The following is an 11,081-nucleotide window of genomic DNA, read 5'->3' on the forward strand; positions in this document are numbered from 1 at the left end:
TATCTATTCTACAAAAATAGACCCTAGGGAATTACTGACTTCCGGCTAATTTTACACATTGTCCGGGAGGTAGTGCAAATTCAGTAAAGCATATGGCCGCCGTCCGCCGTACATTAATGTGTATAATTAAAATTGACGAGATTGTTAAAAAATTAATTGTAACAATGGAAACTGTTCGATACGAACTTATTGATGGCGACAATAACATTTATGAAGTGTTTCTGAAAATCACGCGATGATTATATCACACAATATTTTGTTCAATAATGAAATAATAGAGAAATTCTATTTTTTTATTATAATTCCTACCTAAAATGTGCTTTGAATCCTTTATCCGAAAGTAAAGCAATAACATTTTCAATATAATTTTTTATGCGTGGCCTTAATTCCAATGGTCTACGCTTAGTAATCATGTTTAAGACATTTAGAATTTCTTCCTCATCGTCTGATGAACTGTCACTGTCACTATTAATAACATTCACAATACCTTGCACTGCAATTATAATTGCATTGACATTTGCCATAATTAGATTGTATAAAGTTAGGTTTTTATGATGGCATCAACAGTTGCTGGTTTGACTGTAAACGCATTCCGTTTTTTAGTGTTGCCAGTATTCACTGGCGTTTCGGAACAGCTCAAACCCAGTAACTTCAGTAGCAGTACTGTCAGTACTGTCAGTAGATTTCGGAACGCACCCAAGGTAGCATAAGAAATATGTAAGCTAGGCTAAGGTTTCGAATAAAGAACTGTTGATTTAATATCGGTATACGCAAGTTGGTTTCCCCCCTTCTCCCGAATCCTGGAATCTGACGAGCCTGTCCGAGGCGATCGGGAAAGGTGAAATGTTACAATTTTATGCTTAATAAAAAATGTGAACATTGGTCCGTTTCCAATAGGAATTTTTTGCGGTACTTTAAAGCCAGATTCTTTAGATATTTTTTTAGAAAGTTTTGTTAATAAACTTAATTATTTAATACAAAATGGCTTAAAAGTTAATTCAAAAATGTATAATGTCGTTCTACATAATTTTGTCTGCGATGCTCCTGCACGTGCATATTTAAAATGTGTAAAGTCACATACAGATTATTCACAGATTAATCACAGGTTATTCAGCATGTGACAAATGTACCGTATATGGCGAATATGTAAATGGTCGCATAATTTTTCGAGATTTCAAAGCCGTTAAAAGAACAGATTCTTCATTTCGTTTACAAATAGATAAAGATTATCACTTAGGTATTTCTCCATTAGCTAAGTTACCAATAGATCTTATAAAATGTTTTCCTATTGATTATTTACATATATAATGTATATGTTTAGGTATTGTGCGGAAAATATTAAATATATTTGTTGGCAATCAACTATTACCGGTAAAATTAAATAGTTATTCAGTTAAACAAATATTCAAACATTTACAACAATTAAAAGATTATGTTCCTGTAGAAATTCATAGAAAACCACGTGGATTAGAAGAATTATCTCGATGGAAACAGACTGAATTTAGAACTTTCATATTATATTTAGGACTAATTGTACTAAAAAATAACATCGATATAGCTGTTTATAAACATTTTTTATTTTTTCATACTGCAATTTCTATATTGATATTTCATAAATATATTTCGGAATTTTCTTTAAAATATAATAAAACGCTTTTAACATCATTTATTCAACATTCTGAACAAATTTATGGTAAACAATTTTTAATATACAATGTTCATTTATTAAGTCATTTGACTGATGATATCAATAATTTTGGTCCTTTGGATGAATTTTCTACATTTCCTTTTGAAAGTTATCTTGACAAATTAAATACGTATGTAAAAAGTTCTACTAATCCATTACAGCAAATCTGTAGGCGTTTAATAGAAAATTTCAGTTTTTCAGTAAATAAAAGTAAACATAAGTCATCAATAGAGTTAAATTATAGTCATAATTTTGGTCCGTTACATACATCTATGTTACATTATACATATTGTGAACAGTATAAAAAGCTAAATTTCTATGACGTAGCTTTTTCTATTGATTCAAATGCTGACTGTTATTGTTTAATTGAAAGAAACATTGTCATAAAAATTTTAAACATAATTAAAATTAATAATAACATATTTTTTATCGGTAATAAATTTATAGGTTGTGAATCATTATATAAATATCCTTTTGATTCTAAAAAATTACAAATTTTTATTAGCTACGTAATTTCGAATGAAAATGAGATTTGGCCAATAGATGTAATAAAAGCAAAATGTATGGTATTTCCATATTATAAGAATAAATTTAAATGGGTTTCATTTTCATTAATCCATTCAATTTTTTAGTTTTTCAGTTTCTACTGCTCTTCATTATTTTCTTGAATGTTAATGTACATTGAAAAAAAGTAATATATCCAATAAGATATGTAATTGCGGGCTGCCAACTACATATCTTATTGGATATATTACTTTTTTTTCAATGCCAACTACGGGTATACTCAATACAATAATATATGCTATTACAGTATCAACATTGTACTTGCACTAACAGTAAATATTATTGTATTGAGTATTCTATGTAGTTGGCAGCCCGCAATTACATATGTTATTGGCTATATTACTTTTTTTGTGTATTATTTTATTTTACGTCATCTTGTTTGTTTTAGTGTTTAACCAGACCAACCAGACAACTACAGAGTTTCGTGGGACTCGTCAGTTATTTCCGCAAATTTGTACCACAGTTTGCATTGATAGCAAGACCGTTGACACAGCTCTTAAGAGGAGACAACAAGTTTGAATTCGGACCCGCACAAGAGATGGCGTTTGAATAGTTAAAACATGCCTTAACCGAAAAACCTATTCTAAATGTATACGGAACGGAGACTGAGCTCCACACAGATGCCTGCGCAAAAGGATTAGGAGCCATCCTAATGCAGAAGCACTCAGAAGATGGATTGTTCCACCCAATATATTACGCGAGCTAGAAGACGTCGACGACAGAAGAAAAATATACCAGTTATGAGCTGGAAACACTGGCAGTCATCAAAGCTCTAAAGAAGTTTTGAGTTTACCTTTTGGGAATTCCATTCAAGATCGTGACAGATTGCAAAAAAGATACTTGCCTACACGTGGCCCATTGGGCACTACAAATTGAAGAATTCCAATACATTATTGAGCATTGAGCTGGAGCGTCAATGCGACACGTTGACGCCCTAAGCAAAAATCCGGTCGAAGTATTAGCTAATTGTGAAGGACAAGACGGGCTAACTGAGAGAATCTACAAAGCTCAACAAGACGACCCAGAGATCAAGGAGATTATCAAATATTTGTCCAGTAAAGATAAAGGAAAATTTTCGCTGTCTACTCAAAACATCCTATACCGAGTGAATGCCGGAGTCGAACAGTTGGTGGTGCCTACAAGCATGCAGAATCAAGTAATCCAACAAGCACACGAAAAAGGCCATTTTGGATGGAAAAAGACCGAATACACCGTTTACCAAGAATTCTGGTTTCCTCACATGCGATTCAGAATACAGAAATTTATCAGCAACTGTATTAAATACATATTAGCTAAAAAGAAGCAATGGTGTGGTGGGTCACCATGCTTGTTGAGAAACAACGTAAATTTTTTTTACATTATAATTATGTTATTTCGATATTTTCATAATGCAAGTACTGCATATATAGGACATGTACCCGAAATATTTTCTAAAACATCAAAATAACGGCTTTTACTATCTGGGATAGTCATAAAAATGACGTTAAAATGTCTTGTTTATTAGATGTAATCTAAAAACCTATGTTTTGTCATAAAAATAACAATAAAATACCGTCAAATGTACGATACTAGCTTCTTGAAAATGACGTGAATAATATGAAAATAATGACGTATTTTTGACGTCAATATATGACGTCGTTAAGATGAGACAAATGTACGTCAGTTTTACGACATTTAGACGTCATTTTATCTCGACATTATAACGTCTAATTCGTCATAAAATGACCAAAAAATGCCGTGAATTAGACGACATCTTGCTACTTAGGTGTGGATATATCCCACCAGATCGACCACCACAGAAGGAGTTGTAACACGACTGCGACGACAAGCCGTAACTTTCGGAAACCCGACCAGAATAATCTGCGACAGAGGAACCGCCTTCACATCCACAGCATTTGAAAACTATTGCAAAGAAAAGGGGATAATACGTGTTTATGCGAAATATCAGCGTGAATGTTTTACCATCCACACCACGTTTTAGGATTGTAAATAAATTAGTCTCGTAATTATATTGCAGTCACTTTTATGATGAGTTTATTGAAACACTCCGCGATATCGATCGTTTTTATTTGAGTTTTATTTTATATTATAGAAGCTTTCGATCGCGCACGCACTATTTCACAGCGACAACGCCTAGGAACACGTATGCCCTGAGTCGCCGGATTGTGATTGTGATTAGGCGGCGACAACGCTTAGGAGCACACGCGAACTGAGTCGCTGCAAATATCGATATGATGCGTAACGACCGTGCTAATAATTCGTCAAAGATCCGTAGATCTCACAATCACTAATGGTAGTGCGTCGCGACTTCGAAATCGTAGCGATAACTGCGTGACCGGGAGAGAGAGAGAATCCGTGTTTATTATTCGGGGGCCGAACCAAAAGTGAATGTCCTCTGCCCAAAAGACATGCTATTTTTTCGACTTTCAATTCCCTTTTTTTATAATTCTCATTTGCGTTATTTATAGACAAAAGAATGATCGTTGACGACGGCCTTTAAACAACTCCAAATATGGTCATGTATGTATGCCAACGTCACGCCACGATCTCGAGCACGAACACAATGCCAAATGCATCTATAATGCTTTGATATTATTGATTTTATATGCACGATTTCTATACGCAACAGTACGTGTGTCGATCACGACAGGTCTACCTCAAGCAAACGGTCAAGTCGAACGTATGAATCGGACTATCATCCCAATGCTGACAAAGTTATCCATACCAAAGCCGTTTGAAAGATAAAATTGTAGTAAATACTCGCGTCTGGTAGATGTCGTGGTATATGCATTACTGTGGGGTATAGGTAATTAAAGTTCTTAGGAGAAAAAGTCTCTAGACTGGTACTTGCCGGTTGGCAATTGGCGAGAGTTAGTTAGGCCCGGTTCCACAACTCACGGTTAACTGCTAAGAGGAGATTAATCGACTACATATCTTTCTCTATATTATTATCTAAGGAGAGACAGAAAATCTATTAACCTCCCGTTAGCAGTTAACCGTGAGTTGTGGAACCGGGCCTAAAGCTGGTCACACACACTTTCCGTAGAACGTAACAGTAAGATTTCGACATGTTGGATTGGGCGACCGTAACAGTAAGCGACTAAATCAAGTACGTGATTGGTCAAAACCTTACTGTTACGTTCTACGGAAAGTGTGTGTGACCCGCTTTAGTCTGCGTTCGCCCTGCTCACTGCTAAGTCTTGGGGCTCGATTCTTGAATTCATTCGCAAGAAAACGTATGCGCAAATACCCGCTCTAACAGAAAAGTTGCAAGTTTATTGGTTGAAAGCCATACGATAGCCAATAAATTTTCAACTTTTCTGTAAGAACAGAATTTGCGAATACGTTTCTCTTGCGAATGAATTCAAGAATCGGGGCCCTGTTGTACAGTACAGGAAATATTCATACGTAAGTGAACCTGGTTGTAACAATTAATCTCCTGGTATCACCTCCTGGTTCCGGCAAGCTCAGTGGTGCTGCCAAACCACTACATTACGGCACGGCGCTGCAGGCGTATCGGCATTGGTGTGCATGCTTCCGGCGCGGCGGGTGGCTTCCGGAAACGGGATTCGCGTATCGGCACGCGCGACCGGCGAATCACTCTCCTTTGTGACGGGAATGTGCACAGACTTCTATAATATACTAGACTGCTAGGCTCGTTATATATTCTCCATTTAGTGTGTACCCGAAAAGTATGTACAAATAGGAGCTCATAGGCGGCAGACTGAATTACCGATTGGAATGTGGCTAATATTTTATAGTCCTACGACTATGGATTATTAGAGGAGTGAGTGAGATGTATGATACAATATATACATATATTATGAAAGCGTTCTCCTTGGACGCTTATGCGTACTTATGCGTTAAACGTATCATTCTTTTGCTCTTGTAATATAAAAGAAAAAGATAAAATGACAATAACCAAGGTATGTGATAAAAGGCTGCCCAAATATATATAAGAAAGCGGTATACATTTCTTTTCGTTTAAGTATTAAAACTAAAGGACAAATAATATAATCTCGTTTTAAGAGCATTTTTGTATAAAATAACCTAATATTAATGATATTTATTAGTATTATTAAGTATCATTTTTTAAATATATATATATATATATAAACATTTTAAAAATGTCAACAAATTACTCGTAGCAACTATATGTGACATTTATTGGCATATATATATGTACATATACATTCCACTTGACGAACAATGTACAACATACATAGTAGATGACACATTCCGATCGGTTATTCAATCATGTACAACATGTACATTATATACTGGTACGCCTAGGGAATCAAGGTTAGCAGTCTAGTATATTATAGAAGTCTGTGGGAATGTGTCAACTCGAAACACGGTTCTCGGGAGTCATTTGTGTAATCGTTAAGTTTTTAAGTTTTGGAATAAACGTTTCTATCATTGTTTCTAGAATAAGCTTAGAGTCTAGTGAATCATTTCGTAATCCACCGTCCCCTTTAAAGTCCTATCAGCCCAAAAGTATCGTTCGTGTGCCGTTAGTATACGCAGCAGTTTCCTCTAGTACGCGGTGTCGGTCTTAATCATCCTCTCAGAGTCAAGCCTGTTCCTACCGCCCTTTTCCTGGCAACATCTTATATCGTTCCTGACGATACCATAAACCAATACCTTTGAAGAGAAGTGTCATTTCACGTTGGAATGATATAAACATGTCAAGACCGTCCAACAACACATCAATTCGACATTCAATCAAAGCATTGGGAGAACTAATGATTGGGGAACCTATGAAGCTGAAGACAGATATTCGATTACGAGAATTAATAGAAGTCGAACACATCATATCATTCGAAAACCAACGAGCAGAATTATGAAAAAAAGCTAAACAGAACCTACTAAAGATCCAACAAGAGAATAAAAGAATTTTCGACAAAAAACGGAAGAAAGCGACTTCCTACCGCATCGGCGATCTTGTAGCTATCAAACGAACACAGTTTGGCCCTAGCCTAAAGGTCTATACACCATTTCTTGGACCCTAAGAGGTGACGAAATCACTACGAAATGATCGATACATTGTACGAAAGGTTGGAGAACACAAAGGAAATAACACAAGCACTGGAGTAAGCCACATGAAACCTTGGTCTACCGAGAAAGATGTCGAACTAGACGCTTACAGCAACAAACCATCAGACGATGACGATCCCCCCAGCGCTGAAAAGAGTATCGAGGACGATACTCATTGCAGGATGGCCGAGTGTGGGACCGAACCAACCGCGTATCTTGAACCAGGAAAATCGCGCTCGAGACCGGCGAGAGAGCGCCCTCAGAGGTCCGACAGCGGCGGAAACCACGGAGGAATAAGGAGATTAAACTCCGGGAGGAAAAGTGGGCCGGAAAAGCGGTCCCGATAAACCGAGATAATGTGATTTGAGCGCCAGATTGCAGGAAAAATTGAAAGTATTATAGAAATATTCGTTATCATATTTACTGTCGGTAACTGTATGCGAATGCTTATGCGAAAATTATACGTTACGCACGTTTTATTATTATAGGCGACATATAATCACAATACTCCATAAATGGCTGATTATATGCCTGTTCCCTCGAACAAAGTGAACCAAAACTTCCAAAAAAACGTTTTGTTATTAGTGTGAAATTAGAATAAAATAAAATAGTATTTAAAATAGTATTAAAAGTGAATGCATCAATGAATTCAAGCGGTGTGTAATTTGAAGTAAATTAATATATAGTTTGCAATAAATTTATGTATACATGATACTTATAACAATGACATTCAACAATAATAAATTTATTTTATATCACCAGCTATTGTAAATTTTTAGAACTAAATAATAAACGAAAGTTGTTACAAATAATATGTTAATTGTAGCAACTTTTGTTTATTTATGTCATATAAATATTATAAATAAATGTATTTTAATACCATGAATTAACTTCTTGACCTTTTTTCTTAACCTGCTTATCTTTTCGTCACAGCACTTATGTATTATATCACAGTAGTATTTATGGTGATGAGCTATTATCAGCTGTTGAAATAACCTCTAGTTCCTTGTTTCCTCCGACAAACGCGCTCAGATCGCAACATGTAAAGCGATTTTAGCTGACCCCGAAATAGAGTCCAGTTTTTCCGGGGAAAACCGCCTGAGTTTATAAGCTCCTCTTATTCCTCCGTGGTTTGTGCTTTATAGGTTACCTACGGAATTCACAAACATACTACGTAGTTCAATGTTCACATTTATGGTCATAGAGGCACTTCGAAAGAAAATCGCTCCTTTGTCGCTGTGGTCGTTTATTTTACGCATGTGCAATAGATATAAGCAGAGTGGTAATTAGCGTCCCATATGCCCTAGTCAAAGTCTTATTTTTAGACTTTTTAATTTTTTAAGGAGAGAAATGAAAATAAAATGTAAATATAATATAATAAATATAATATTTAAATTGTCTATTAATATTTTTTGTGTACATAAGAAACATAAAAGATTTATATTTGTATTATATATTAATGCATTTAAATAAAAACTTATTTTAATTGTATTTTTAAAAATTATATTCTAACAAATTTATTTATATTATTGTTATACTTAATACTTTTAATGTGTAATTAAAATTAGAGGAACGTAAAATAATAATTTTTGTCTTAATCTTATTGATGTTCAATAATTTTTAATTAATTTTAATTTGCTAAATTTTTTTTATATGAATTAATAGAAAAATTTGAAGAAATTTTAAAGAGAAATATTGGTATTTATGATAGATATAATAAAATTATTAAAGTTATGAACAGCCTGTAAGATACACACTCCCCATACAGCACAAAGCTCCGATTAAGCTCCCAGGGAGTTCATTTTGCTGAGCACCCGAGAAGCTTACAAAATTTGACAGAACAAGCTCCCAGGGAGTTCGTTTTCCTGAGTTTCCGAGAAGCTTACAAAATTCGACAAAACAAGCTCCCAGGGAGTTTGTTTTGCTGAGTTTCCGAGAATCTTACAAAATTTGACAAAACAAGCTCCCAGGGAGTTCGTTTTGCTGAGTTTTCAAGAAGTTTACAAAATTTGACAAAACAAACTCCCAGAGATTGAACATATCGGGTAAATTAATGTACTGCATGTATAGTCATAAGCCGCGAGTAGTTCGCAAGATCGCCACTAGGCGAAGGCACGGCGCTCTTCCTTCTCGTGAGAAAATTTACTCCAAAAGGCTTATAAAAGAAAACCATCACTCACGGCTTACCTAGCAGTTAGTACTTCACTAGCAGCAAAGTGTAATATATATTGTTTTTGTTACACGAAGAGAGTTCGTGGGCCTTCGCAACTCAGAGAGAGCTTCCGAAAATTGAGAAAATATAAAAATAAAATTTTTTCCGGCAGCTCCAATGTCCGCTTTTAAGAACTCCCTGAGAGCTTTATTTAAGCTCGCAGGGAGTTCAGAAATAATGTTTTAAGAACTCCCTGCAAGCTTCAAAATAATTCCCGTGAAGCTTTTATATAAGCTCCCTGATAGTTTCATCTAAGCTCTCAGGGAGCTCCCAAAAGCGGACATAAGAGCTCCCGGAAAGCTTATATAGAAATTTCCCGGGAATTACTTTGAAGCTCGCAGGGAACTCTTAAAACATGATTTATAAACTCCCTGCGAGCTCAAATGAAGCTCTCAAGGAGCTCTCAAAAGCGGACATAGCAGCTGCGTGCGAATCTTTTGGAAGCTTAAATGAAGCTTATGAAAAATTTTGTGAGCTCCTCGGGAGCTCCCCGGGAGCTCCCCGTGCTGTATGGGTCTCTCACACACACACACACACACACACACACACACACACACACACACACACACACACACACACACACACACACACACACACACACACACACACACACACACACACACACACACACACACACACACACACACACACACACACACACACACACACACACACCACCCAAGTGAAATTATTGTTTTAATATTTTAAATAAAATTATTGAAATAAAAATTGAAAGGATCAATGAACAAGCATATGTATAAGGATGATAGTAATTAATTTAATCCTTAATATTAAATATATATGTATATATAATTTAATTATATACATTAATGTTTTGGCTTTTACTTGTTTTTTTAACATATAAAAAATAACTTTATAGATTTAATTATTATTTATAATTAATTTTTCGATTGTAATTTGGATTTGGTAGTTATTTATTCACATTTAATTAAACAAATTAAAAAAATTTTTTACAAAATTAAAAATTTTCAAGACTTATTAGAATTAAAAATAGTATTCAAAGAGCATATAAGCCAACGCTAAATATCTAAAATGTTTGTGTGAATTAAATATATTTAACATTTAAATTGAAAATTAAATTAATTACTATCTTTACATATTATGCCGGTTTATTGATTTTTTTTGCTTCATAATTCTGTTTTAAATATATTAAAAATGTAATTTTACGTACGTACGTACGCGCGCGCGCGTGTGTGTGTGTGTGTGAATATTTAGAGATTATTCATATATAAGTTTGGATTAATTTTGTTATATTTAAATATCAATGTTTTTCTTTAAATAGTTTTTATTTTTCTACTGCTTTGTATAAAAGAAAATTGTAGCAAATTAAAATTAATTAAATATTATTATTTATAAATAATTGACAAATGATCGCAAACGTTGGATAATGGAAGATTCAAATTCTTAATATGTTAAAAAATAATTATTTACAATGATTAAATCTAAATTCTATTAGTGAACGTTTTTTTAAGTTTATATCTGACTATATTTAATATTTTATATCGAGGCTTCAAATTTACGTGTAATTTAATGATTAAAAATTTAATATTTGACAATTTT

The sequence above is a fragment of the Monomorium pharaonis genome, chromosome 8, assembly GCF_013373865.1.
Source record: "Monomorium pharaonis isolate MP-MQ-018 chromosome 8, ASM1337386v2, whole genome shotgun sequence".
Lineage (NCBI taxonomy): Eukaryota > Metazoa > Arthropoda > Insecta > Hymenoptera > Formicidae > Monomorium > Monomorium pharaonis.